The following is a 14,423-nucleotide window of genomic DNA, read 5'->3' on the forward strand; positions in this document are numbered from 1 at the left end:
GTCTTATTTTAACAAACTTACTAATAAATTGATTCAAAAGCTTCTGTACTTGGGAGGCAAGATTAAAGTTTAAGGCTAAGAGTAAGCAGATAAAAATCAACATTTAATATTAGCTATCATGTAGATGTTTACATGAAATGTGTCTTGGAAGTAAATGACCTGTTTTAGTCATCTTGACCCAGACAACTTTAGAAATACCATTATGTGAAATGATTATCCTCAAATATTAAATTTTTACTCTAAGTACATTCTTGTGATTTTATTTATTCAACTCACGATACCAGAACTTCTTACCTGGTAGTTTACACATCACATGTGACCTCCTGTGCAGCAGCATCAGTTCTACAAAGGAGCTCTGCTATGTCCATCTGGAGAAAGAATTTAACTACAGTCCCCACCCCTATCCTCATCTTATAATCAAATAAGGATTTAACTTGTATTTTCACTTCACATTGAATTGATTGAAAATGAAATTTTTTTAGGGTGTGTGAATCTTTGGCAATCCGTCTTTTCTGCCTTCTCCAGTTTTGGGGGAACAAGAAGTTGTCTCGTGCACATGGCAACAGACCTTTCTAACTCTTTCTCAGGATGTTCCAACACAACACACAGAAAGCATGTCCTTTGCCCAATGCATTGAAACCAAGGCTCCACTACCACAAATACGCACCTGCTATGGTCTAGAAGGTGCAAAAGAAACTAAGAAGAACAACTAAGAACAAGCAATTTTACCTGTGCCTCCATCCAAGGCATTTATCTGAGGCTATACTATGGAGTATTGTATATTTTACGGTTGTCTGACAAGCAACATAAATTATCCTGCAAGCTGCCTCTTGCCCCTTCCTCTGCCTTAGCATAGCTCAGCATTCACACACAAGATAGGGAAAGGAACTAGGGAAAAACAACAATTAGGTGCTGCTAGAACAGTCAATCTCTTCCTCAAGGAAGTAGAAGGCTCTAGTGAATTTTTTTCTCCCCATTGACACTTTTTCATGGGAAGGGTAAGAGCAAAACAAGAAAACAGTAGCAACAGTAGCAAAGGTGTACTTTCTCAAATTGCACAGATTTTACTCTGTGGGAGATGACTAGACTGGAAGCTCACCTTCCAAGGATTTCAGAGACCATGTGTGGGCTTTCATATTTTTCAGAAAAAAAATGAGCATTCAATATATCATACACACATTTAGCTTTTCTTTTCTGCAGCTGCTCATCTATATTTCAAGCTCTCAAATGCTCACTTCCTAAAACATGTAACACTATCCAAACCCCTCCATATCCTTTTTCTATAGTGTTTTCCTCAAATTTTCCTTAGAAACTTTCATCCTCTCCGGGAGACAACATATTTTGAGTGTGGGATGATTTTTCAGGTTCAACAAAGCCTGCCAGCAAGCCAATTCCCCCAGCTCCACTACTGTCTCCTTATACAGATGGCATCTAATTAGCTAAAAGTGATACTAAACCACCTCCCTTAAAGAACCAGTTAACAGTTAAAATTGTCCTCTTTCAAAAAAATTAACAAGTTATGAAATTGTAGAAGTTTGGTGTTATGTAACTAGAGAAGTGTTTGTGTTTTCTGAAATATCTCCATTCTGATATGCACAGGAAGTTTATCTTGGGGGACAAATAATTTAAATAGAAACAAAATATGTTATCGTATTATGGGATCTGCCTTCTTCCTGAGGCATCAAGGTTCACAGTAAGAACACTTTTTTAGACCACTGTTATCTTAAAGCTAACAGGAAGTAAAAGTGAGGAGAGAAGAGGAGAGAGCACTGAGACTGTGTTGAGAAATCAGCAGAGTATTAACAAAAATGTTAGAAGAATGATGTTAGAAGTTTCAATATACTGTGATCCTGTTTCCCATTTGATGCAAGGATGTTAATTTAAATCTTATTTGGAAAATTTGTACCTTTACTGTTCGGTACTTTTGTAATAAAATTATGGTTATCGAATTGTAAAATGCTGCACTGCAGATATGGGAACTATTAATCTAATTTTATTGTTAGAAACATTCTCTTTTTTTTTTTGTTTTTACCCTATATTTTGTAGATTTCTATAGTTACATAAATCTTTCACACAGGCCAAAATTTCCTATTGATTTTGCAATAGCTTCTATAGTTACAGGAGAATCAATCAAGCAAACAAATAAGTAAAGTAGTTTTGTTGTGAAAGTAAGCAAACACTGAAGCAAGAAGAAGGAGACACTTACTCAGAATTATAAAATTAGCAGTCACTTCTGAAAATTTGGCTTTCCTTGTTCTTCTGTTCATGTACTGATACTTCTCTTTCCCACCTTCTTTACAGCATTCACATGCTGCAGGTATCCATAACAGAAAATGAAATAAAATAGAACAAGTTCTTGCACACAGGTCCAGTCTTATATTTCCATCCAGAGTGTTACTTTCTACCTTGCTGTGTTTGCTTGGATCTTGGCAACAGAATGAATTTCCCATGAGCCTGCAGGAATAGTTTTTCATGAAACATTCAATTTCAAGCATAGACCCTGAATTGTTTTTGTTTTAGCTTTTATTGGAGGGTGCCTGCAAAGGGGCAGAAAGAGCAGTCTCGTGTGCTAAACCCAACAAGCACCATGAGGCTTGTCTGGAGAGTTCAAATCTCTGGTGAACAGCCAGCTGTTTCTCTGGAGAGTGTTTCCATCGCCTGTTCTCATCAGCAATAGTCTGCTAACCAGGTTCAATGCCAGTTTCTCCTCCAAAATTTGAACTCATAATTTCAAACACACACACACTATTATTGCCTCAGGTTATGGTCACGAATCTTGCTGTTCTGGTTTCAGCAGGGATAGAGTTAATTTCCTTCCTAGTAGCTGGTACAGTGCTGTGTTTTGGATTTAGGGTGAGAACAATGTTGACCACACACCGATGGTTTAGTTGTTGCTGAGCAGTGCTTACACTAGGCAAGGACTTTTCAGCTTCCCATGCTCTACCGACTGAGAAGGCTGGAGGTGCACAAGAAGCTGGGAGGGGGCACAGCCAGGACAGCTGACCCCAACTGGCCAAAGGGACATTCCATACCATGGGACGTCATGCTCAGTACATAAACTGGGGAAAGCTGGCCGGGGGGGCTGCTGCTCGGGGACTGGCTGGGCATCGGTTGGCGGGTGGTAAGCAATTGCATCATGTATCACTTGCTCTGTATATTCTTCTTCTTATTATTACTATTATTATTATTATTACTATTTTATTTTATTTCAATTATTAAACTGTTCTTATCTCAACCCCCAAGTTTCTCACTTTTCCAATTCTCTCCCCTATCCCACCGAGGGGGGGCGGGTAAAGTGATCGAGCGGCTGCGTGGTGCTTAGTTGCCAACTGAGGTTAAACCATGACACTTGCTTAATCAATAACTTGTAGTTCTCCCAGGGGTTCCTGTATGGTCACAGTGGTAAAGCTTACAGTATTTGAAGGCGAAGTTTTGAAAACTGAGATTTACAGGGGGGAAAAAAAAGAAAGAAAAAAAGGGAATATGAAATATATGGCATACTGAGTAATACATGGATAAAACTAAATTATAGACTGCTTTGCTAGATCAAGCAAATCCATCAATATGGATTTTAATTAATAGGAATATACTAAGCAAACCACATTGGAATCAAAGGAAACCACAGTTTGCAGTGACGAATCTGTTTGCACTTTTCTTAGCGTGCTGGGCACATGTACCTGGCATTGAGACTCAAGACAAAATCCAGACGGTGATCCTTGCTCTTGAAAATCAGGGCACCTGTACCTTGGTTCTAAACATGCTGGAAATAAACAATATTAAGAATCATGTTTGTGAACAAAGCATTCCTAATGGTAAGGTTTGCATTTCTCTTTGCAGCAAGTTCTCATTGTTTAAATATGCATTTTTATTTTTCACTCCCTGGATGTGAATCTTCTTATTTGTTTTTTATAATTATATGTTAGACTCTCAAGCCCTATTTGTCTGCTTAGACAGATGGAGTACTGCATGTTAACAGGAAATCTCTTCAGGGATTTCTGTGCTTCTTCTGTAAAGAAAGGGCAAAAAAATTAGTAATCTCTCTGCTTATAAATGACCCTGCATTTACTCTCCAGATTAATTAATGACAATTTGAAATAAAAGGGCATTTCTAGTGCTGTCTTGCTTTCATACACATTGTGTGCTATGTTATGTCATATTGCCACATTTTCTCCATACTATTCTAACATTAGTATAGTTTTCTAACCAAGCCTTAACTCTTTGATTTGCAATATTTACATGGTAACAATTATTTGTACAAAATACATATATGAAGCATTGGTATTTGCAAAACCAGAAGGAATAAAGATAGATTTTTTCTTTACACGGAGACTGTCACTTTTCATTTCAGTGGAAAGAAGATGCAAGTTTAATTCCTGGATGATAGAGTAATATAAAGTCAAACAAATTGATTCTGAGGTCAGTTTCAGAATTACTAAAGACATGAACCTCAAGTAGTCTCAGCACTTTTCCTGTTAATAAGCATCATTTACTCATTTATTCCGTTTTAATAGATGGTAGTTTACAAATAGAAGTATAATAAAACTAAGCTTTTAAATTATGTTGATGCTCTAAGGTATTTTACAAAGCATACTTATCGTAAGTGTACCTTCAAGTCAAAATACCAGTAATTAGCTAATAAAATCTATCAGTATTATTCCATGTAAGTTTTGAATAAATATTGTAATTTTATTGAAGCTTTAGCTAAGCTCCAACTAATCCAAGTAGCTGAAGTCTAACACTCCATACGTCTGGAAATGGAAAACTCTTGACAGGCTGAAATTTGCTCTACCTGTTGAATTACAGAGAAACCTATAACCAGCTGTAATGTTGAAATGATCTGACATTTTATGAAAACCAAAACCCAAACCCATCAACATTTTCCTGAAATTTAGTAGTAGTATCTGGAACTCTAGCTGTAGTTCCCAGGAGAAACTACAGTAGAACTAGAGTTTTGTTCAGAACTCCAGAACAAAGGTTCGGGATGCCATTTCCTGTTACAATCCATTGTCAGTGTGTTTGGATTTTCTGCACGGAGACTTTCTTTGGTTTTTTTTGTTATGGGAGCTGTTGCTGAATTTCCATTACAAAGGCATTTAGAGAAGTTCTGGATATGCAGTTCAAGTTTTCTGAAGTTTCAAAGTGAAAATCAATTTTTTTCTTTCATCTTTACTTAAATTTCAACCCCTTCAATCCTTTGGAAAGACACATAAAAATAAAAGTGATTTAAGACAGTACAATTTTTACACTAACCCAGGTGCTCATTTTTTCTTTATTCAACCATCCTTAGTCAGAATTCTTACTGTTGCTGATGGTGAATACATAAAATATCATTATCAATATCATCTGTAATGGTAGGCTTGTGGATCCTCTGCCAGAGCTAGCAAATGATGGGATTTTTTACAAAGCTTTAATATTGCAGGTCAGAGACGTAGAGAAACCAAAGTGATAGATAATTCCGTATGCCTCAGTTTGGTTGACCAATCTGAGAAACATAAAAGGCACCCAATAGTGTAAAAACCCTATAAAAATAAAGTTTAAACACTTTGTTCTAAATCATTTTCATGTGGAATAGAAAGAAAAACAGATTTCAAAATAGAAAACCCTTTGTCATTCCAACTCAACTGTACCCAGGAGGAGCTGGTAACTTACAGGCCCTGAGGGAGTGTTGGGACCTGACATGGCACTTGCTCCGGTGATTTGGGTGCCTCTGTCTAAGGCGCAGCTGTGAAACCTTGGATCTGAGTGCTGTGAAAAATCTACCTGAGAAAGAGCTGGGGGAAGTCTTTGCAACCCCTGACCCTTACCCTAATCATGGACGGACTTCACTTTCTGGCTCAACCTTGGCCTTGTTTTGTTACTAGGTGCTTGTCTGGTGGCCATGGGGACACTGGCTGACCCTTGTTCCCATTGCTAGACCAAATCCTGACTTTCACTAACTGACTTGACTTCTTGGCTTGACCTGGACCTGCCTCATTGCTGTGGGCTTGTCTGGTGATCTAGACTCTTGGCTGACCCCAGCCACCATTGCTAAATCTGCCCTGCTCTTCTTGATCGGGTCTCTGCCCACCTCAGACCCCAGTTTGCCTTTCTCTCAGGTGGATCCTGCTCCTGCTGTTCCCTGTCTAGTACAAGCTTGATAGGATTTTAATTTTTACATAAAAATACAAAAACTTTTTTATAGATAAAATATTATGAGAAGAATGAGGGGAAAAGTTAAATAATTCATTAAGTCTATATAATCTTGTTTTTCATCTCACAGAATGACAATGGGTCCAGTATTGAGTTTCTTGCCACTTTCTGCAGAACATTGGATACTGCCCAATGATAGTGCTGGGCATGCTGGAGATGGACTTTGGGGGTGATCCACTATGGTTTGTGTTATTCCCACCTCTTGTTCCTAGCAAAAAGTCACCGAGAAGCTAGGGAGTCCAGAGCATTTTCATGCATCTTTGGTGCCAGACACAAGAGTTTTGAGACACCACATAAAATGAGGTACCATTTCCAGAACCTTAAATGATGAAACAGAAAACCTGAAATTCTGGTCCTGTTGGACTAAATGTGAGCCTTACCATTGATTTCCAGTATGTCCAAATTAACTTTTGATTATCATGTATGTATTTGTAAAAAGGTGAACCCAAAAGTCTGTGTTCAATCGCCTTCTCTGCTGCAACATTCCTGATTGCAGAGTGAACAATGTAATTGTTTTTTCAGTACAAAAAGCGGTAAGCAATGTCATATTCTGGCATTAACAAAACTGTGAAGGGATTTGCCTGACTTCTGTTAAAAAGCCCTTGTTTGGTTTTAGGTAAAATGGTGCGTGGGCAGAGGCAAAACTGCTGAATGGAAAGTAACTCACAAAGCTGCTGTTGGATGTCTGTGCTGACTGGTACACACTGATGCCTTGAACATAAAGCAAGGACTATTCTGCTCAGTTACGAGCTCTCGATGCCAGTCACTAAAACAAGGTGCTGTCCCCAGCAAATGGGGACAGACGGCAAAACACTTATTTTGCAAATGGAAAGTATTTGCAAATGGAGAGTATTAAGACTTATAGCTTGGAAGAGCTTGTCAAACACCAACCTTCATGTAGTCTGTGAAGTGAGGTTTCTGAAATACCAACAGTTAGCTCCCACTGCCTCATAGTTTGTCCACCTCATTTCAAATCCTCGTCTTGGCTTGGAGTGGCTGATGTAAGTCAATACTTTGACAGTTAGATGGCATTTATTCAATTCAAATGACACCCATCACTCTGATTTTTGTTCTAAAGCTCTGAGAGGTTAATTGAATGGATATGAAGAATAAGCCAAGCTAAAATTGCCTATGCTCTAACTCAGAAGTACTAAGCCTCTGGACTTAATTTAAGACTCCTCTATTTTGTGCATTAGACTGAATCATGTAGGCAGTTTAAAGGAGAAAATGTTAATAAAAGACAACTTAATTTTTAAATGTGCATATGGTAGGGAATTTCAGTACAGCAGAGTTTAGTGGTTTCTGTACCTATCAGCAAGACTAAGGCTTTTCCCATCTAATATATTTATACTACTATGTAAGGGAAAGTGTGACATGATTTTTTTTTTTTTTTTCAATTTGCAGGTTTGCTTACGACCTTCAAAAATGAATTCACAGACAATTTAATGTCAATTTGGGGGGAATCTATGATGACCTTAATTTTAATTTCAATAGCAACACATTGCAGACTTCTGTTTTAGATGCAAATTAATTAAGGGTATAGTCATTGCATGCTGTATTCAGTAGGTAATTATGAGATTGGAACATTTCTGTAAAGTATTATGCTTAGTTTTGTAAAACAGCAGGCTGTATTGGAATGAGCAAAGCTAAATCTACTAAGAATCTTTTTTCCCCTCTGTATTACCAAATAAAGTTAGGTTTCTTTCTAAACTGGAGCGGGCTTGAGATAAAGACAATATAAGCAGACAGTGTAAAGTGCCTTGTCGAAGAAAAATATTGCCTTAGTTGGAAAATATGCTCAGATGATTTTGCAGGGAGTATAGTTGTAATCTTACCCAAGATTGTTTCATGTTTACTGTAAGAACCTTTCTGATTGACTGCATTTCAGCAGTTTTCAGTTTTAGGGAATTGCAAATTACTCTTGTTTCTAAGATGACAGGGAGTATGCCTTTCTGTAGTAGTTTTTCTAAGCTGCAGAAGTATATATCAATTTTTTTCTTCCCCTATTGACACCAAATAGATTGTGTAGAGCTTATGTGTTTCATGACAATAAAAATTCAAAATTCTGTTAATAAGGCTTCCTGTAGTTTGCTTTATCTGTGGAATTTCTATAGTGTAAAGAAAATCATCATACAGCTTTATTCTTTATGTTACTTTTATTTTGCATGTTTTTCAGTAAGTAATCCTGAATATTTATGCTTCACTGGAAGTAAAAATAAGGGTGTTTCTGCAATTCTACATATGTATATATTTGAAGTTAGCATTGAAGTCACTGGTCAAATGTATTTATATGTCTTCAACACTCATTGCTGCTGAGATTATTTGCAATTTTATTTGCCTGTCCTTGAATTGCATCTTCTCTTCCAAATATCCTACCTTTGTCTCTCTGAATTCTACTGAATGTCCCAATGATGAACTGGCAAAATGAGACCTTGCTAATGGGAAAAATGCAGTGGAGAGCTTTTCTTCCTTACCACTTTTTTTCCTGTGAATGCTAACACCACCATCCACCTGGTTTTCTAGGTCTGGGTACTCGAGGAAGACATATCAACCAAACAAGTGAAAATGATTCCTAATGGTAGTATTCACAGAGATATTCCATCAGCTTTGTCCCATCTCTAATGAACACTCATTTACACTCATTTACACCCTGAAATCTCAACAAAAAGTCAACAACAAATGAAAATCCTCTTGGGATGCTCAGTGACTACCATGAAATATATTTCATATTGTCCTGGTTTTGGCAGGGATAGAGTTAATTTCCTTCCTAGTAGCTGGTACAGTGCTGTGTTTTGGATTTAGGGTGAGAACAATGTTGACAACACACCGATGGTTTAGTTGTTGCTGAGCAGTGCTTACACTAGGCAAGGACTTTTCAGCTTCCCATGCTCTACCGACTGAGAAGGCTGGAGGAGCACAAGAAGCTGGGAGGGGGCACAGCCAGGACAGCTGACCCAAACTGGCCACAGGGACATTCCATACCATGGGACGTCATGCTCAGTACATAAACTGGGGAAAGCTGGCCGGGGGGGCCGCTGCTCGGGGACTGGCTGGGCATCGGTCGGCAGGTGGTGAGCAACTGCATTGTGCATCACTTGCTTTGTGTATTATTATTATTATTATTACATTATTATTATTGCTATTATTATTTTATTTCAATTATTAAACTGTTTTTATCTCAACCCATGAGTTTTTCTCACTTGTGCTCTTCCAATTCTCTCCCCCATCCCACTGAGGGGGGGTGGGGAGTGAGCGAGCGGCTGCGTGGTGCTCAGTTGCCGACTGAGGTTAAACCACAACACATATATATTCAAATATATTACAGTATTAACTGTAAATGCCATACTTTTAAAAGAGAACTAGTATTCTTTTACATCTGGTTAGGAATATCAACATACAAAGTATGTGGGACTTACTTACAAGTTAAAATTTTCTAAACTAGGTATTTGCTTATTTTGTTATGCAGTTCCTTCAATTTATATCCAGCTCCATTGTAATGAAATTAATGTTCCTGGTCTCTCAACCACCATTGGAAATCTGCTTCAGAATTTTACGTTCTGGATATAATTTTGCTTTAAATTGATACTGACCCAACTTTATATTGTATTTTAAATTGTTTCTGAAAGATGTATTTTAAAACAGTGCCACCTTAACTTGTTTTAGTTGCTTTAGATTTCTCATTTATTGATAACATAAATGGTGAAGATGTGAAAGACTGTAAAATGAAAGTAATGAAGTTCTTACATTTTCTATAATATTAAGTTTTTGGCATCTGGTATTCCTACAGAGGCTACTTCATCACTTACAGTTTAGAGCTTAAAAAAACTAAATGTAGAGGGCTGGAAGATTTTTTCTGGACCATCAGGTTCAACTTTTGCCCTCAGATTTATCCACCCTAAGAATCATGCTCATAAATGTCAAGCTCTGTCTTAAAACCAGGAACATTTCTTTCTACTCTTGCTCTGCCAAAGCTACTAAAATATTTTCTCTAAATTTAGAAACATCCTTTGAAATAAGTTAATTGACAGCTTACATTTGATATTGTTTCAACATTAACACTGAAAGACAGGAGATTAGGGTTCTGGTATACCAGTGTGAGGAATTCTGCTTCAAAATACATATATTGTGAGCATTCATACATATGGCAAGATGAGGTGAATTAGATCACTTCTGAGTACTTGAGTACTGATATAAAAATGTAAATACAACATAAAATAGAATCATGGAAGAAAATTATTTTTATAAAATGTTAAGAAGACACCTTTTCAAAATTTAGAATTTTCAGTTTTTACTTAGAATAGTCTATCCAAAATTTCTAGCAGCAACATTATATGCACAGAGAAACACGTGAAGTCCACACATGCAGGGATCTACCTGAAGGCATTCTTAACATCTGTCACTGAAGTCTGTATGGGTTATGCAGGAACTTAAATTAGGCACAAGTTTTTGAAAAAGTTGGTTTCTTTTTCAACTAGTAAAAATGAATTAAATCAAAAATAGCTTCTCACACGTAAATTAAGGTTTCTATTTTTCAATAGGAAAGTGTGAGTCTTCGTCACAATATATTTTATCATTAATTGTGTTCAGTTAAGTCTTTCAACATTTTTATTAGGATATAGGCATGAAGCTTTATTTTTTGAGCTTATTATAATAATTACTGAAAACAGAATCCATAAGAACTCTTTTGTAAAAGCAAAGCAAAAAAAAAAATTTTTTTGCAAAATTATGATATAAATTATCACAAAAAATAATGACAATGCACATTAAATACTTTGATGTTTACTGCCACTACTAGTTCTTAAAATAATGAGTCCAAAGAGAGCAATTGTCAAATGTAATTCTGTTTCTACATAAATGTGAAATGCGATATTTGACATTTTGATACATTATGCTGTTTGTTAAAAAAAAAAAGGGAAAAAAAAAGGACTAGATTAGTCTTTCAAATCTGTGCAGCAACACAGAACATCCATAATAAACTGTCTTTCAAGGAGGAATTTGCAAGTCATTTTTTATGATTGATGATTTCATGGTACCATTGTACCATATGATGTCAGAATAATACATTGTTGAAAGCAATCCAAAGAAAGCTAAAAACTTTGATGCAACTTTTAAAAATAATTAAGAAATTACAAATTTAACATGATGAAGAATGATTATCAGTATTTTACCTAGTTAACTTTATTATCTTTATTATAATTGATGAAAGTATCTTAATAAAATAAATATTTCTAAATAATTTAGAAATACCTCTCTTTCCAGGTACTACTGTATCTGTATTTTCATGCTTCTAAAATAATAGCTTGGATCTCCAAATCAAACTCATTTTTAGAAAAAAATTCCTCCACTCACTATCTTCTAAGTTACCAAGAAAGGCCTTGTTTCATTCTTTTTCTGTAATGGGTTATATAAACTTACTGTTTTTCTTATGTTTATGCTTATGTTTTACGCTGTTTTATACTCCAGAAAGTCTGAGCAAAATTCCCAAGTAAGTTAAGTTATTTCACCTTGATGGTACTTTTTACGACTCTACCACTATTATGCTGTTATTAAAGCATGGCTTAATCTAACTTTGCAATGCTGCATTTGACTATAACTTTTACTTTATGACCTAAGAAACCTGCCTTAATCCACTCTATATAAAATTGTTCAGGTGATGGGACGAGGAAAGGTAATAGGTTCCTTTTTTTCATTTTCCTTTTTCTTTTTATATTCCATCAGACCTTACAGAAGCCTAGTTAGGACCAAGGCAGAAAGAAAAGCTCTTTGGATTAATGATGTATTTGATATTTCTTGATGCTCTAAGTCATTGAATTAATATTATGGAAAACAAGTGCTCCAGGCAGTGAAAGAAGTAAATATTCTGCACTAATCCCAAATGATGCTGAACAAAATTTTGGGAAAGAAATACACATGAAATGGCAATTTCTATCTGATTTTGTATAAGAGAATGGTGGTGGGGCAACGCTGAACAGTTATTTATAATATCAGGATTGCAAAATAGGCTGCTTTAATTTTTCCCAAAAATCAAATCCCACTTACTGCTATTCATGATATTATTTTTCTACCCCACGTAAGACTTCTGTTTAATGTAAATGTGGCAGATTCTGGTTCTAAGTTTTTGATAAAAAAGTATTTCCAATGGGAAGATTAAAGAGTTTTGCTCTTATGTTTGAATATTACTTTCAGAGTTGAGGGACTGTGTTGGTCCTATCTGTAACCTGTTCTTTATTTAAAGAGAAATTCTGACTGTCTGAAATCATGTTTTAGATCACTATAGTACTGCAGCAACATTGATTTGCACTTCTAGATGAAAAATGAAAGACTGGATGTCAACATTATACAGCATAATTATGCTGATGCTTTAGCTGAGTTTCAGCACATGTCCTCTGGGGGTTAGAGTATCAGAAGTCTGAACGGAGTCGGGTTAGAAAATAGAATGGCTGGTCCCTTTCATTATGAACTTAACTCCTGACCCTTGTCTTCTGAATATACTGAATCTAATTCAGTCTTTAGTTAACATCAGTGGTAATTGCTTAGATGGACTGGAGATCATGGAACCGTATGGCAGGAGAGAAAATGTTAATCCTAAAGTGTTTTCTGAACATTTCTGTCAGTTGATGGAGAGGCCTGTGGCATAGAAAAAGGACACTACACCCTGTTGAAGCCACAGAGATCTCTTGGGTCCTTCACTCAGGAAGGTTAAAAAAAAAAAAAAAAAAAGTCAAAATGGTTCCAGATAAATATGAAGAGTTATTTTCTATGATGTGCTTTCTCTTCAACTTTGTAAATGTGGCTAAATGTTGAGCAATGTCATCTACTCTCATCTCATGATGAGATGACAATGTCATCTCATCTACTGCAGGAGTTAAATAAATTCTGCCCCATAGAACTTTAAAAGTTCATGAAATGTTGTGGCACTCCTGACTTCCCTCACCACAATCAAAGGACCATGATGTATCAACATGTTCCTTCAAAAAGTCAAATGCACAAACTTTATTTTCTCTCTGAGAGCATTCATGAAACACTATTACCGCTTCATGCAATTCAGTGCGTGCATGGTCAAGGTCAGGGTAAAAAAATATAGAAGAAAAATTACATATTTATTAATTAAACTAATTCCAGATATAACTTTTAAAAGATCCTTGAAAAAAATCACTTTACTTCTCTTCTAAAAGAACCACAAGTGACAAATGCAGTCTTACCTTACCCTGAAGTAGGTGGAAACTTACCCTTCACTCAGAATACAATTGAAAAATGCTTTCAGTTTCTTACTATTTTGCAGTATAAGTAAGTAAGTTACTGGAAGGTCCCAGTAGGCATATCTTTCCTTGGTGTGAAATTCTATCAAATTTCATATCAGGTCCCAGTCTGTTATTTGTAAAAAGATTACATATTTTAATGGGACAGTGTGAGGAGTGTTAATGTTAATGGGACTGTGTTAAACCTCATGAGGTTTAACAAGGCCAAGTGCAAGGTCGTCCACCTGGGTTGGGACAACCCCTGGTATCAATACAGGCTGGGGGATGAAGGGATGGAGAGCAGCCCTGCCGAGAAGGACTTGGGGGTACTGGTGGATGAAAAGCTGGACATGAGGCAGCAATGTGCGCCCACAGCCCAGAAGGCCAGTCGTATCCTGGGCTGCATCCAAAGAAGCGTGGCCAGCAGGGATGCAGAGGGATTCTGCCCCTCTACTCTGCTCTGGTGAGACCCCACCTGGAGCACTGTGTCCAGCTCTGGAGCCCTCAGCATAAGAAAGACATGGACCTGTTAGAGCGGGTCCAGAAGAGGGCCATGAAAATGATCAGGGGGATGGAACACCTCTCCTGTGAAGAAAGGCTGAGAGAGTTGGGGTTGTTCAGCCTGCAGAAGAGAAGGCTTCGGGGAGACCTTACTGCAGCCCATCAGTACTTAAAGGGGGCTTATAAAAAAGATGGCGGCAAACTTTTCAGCAGGGCCTGTTGCGACAGGACAAGGGGGAATGGCATTAAACTAAAGGGGGGTAGATTTAGACTAGATATAAGGCAGAACTTTTTTACGCTGAGGGTGGTGAAACACTGGCCCAGGTTGCCCAGAGAGGTGGTGGATGCCCCATCCCTGGCAACATTCCAGGTCAGGTTGGACGGGGCTCTGAGCAGCCTGATCCAGTTGAAGATGTCCCTGCCCATGGCAGGGGGGTTGGACTAGATGACCTTTAGAGGTCCCTTCCAACCCAAACTATTCTATGATCCTATGAA

Source organism: Aptenodytes patagonicus, chromosome Z, assembly GCF_965638725.1.
Source record: "Aptenodytes patagonicus chromosome Z, bAptPat1.pri.cur, whole genome shotgun sequence".
Lineage (NCBI taxonomy): Eukaryota > Metazoa > Chordata > Aves > Sphenisciformes > Spheniscidae > Aptenodytes > Aptenodytes patagonicus.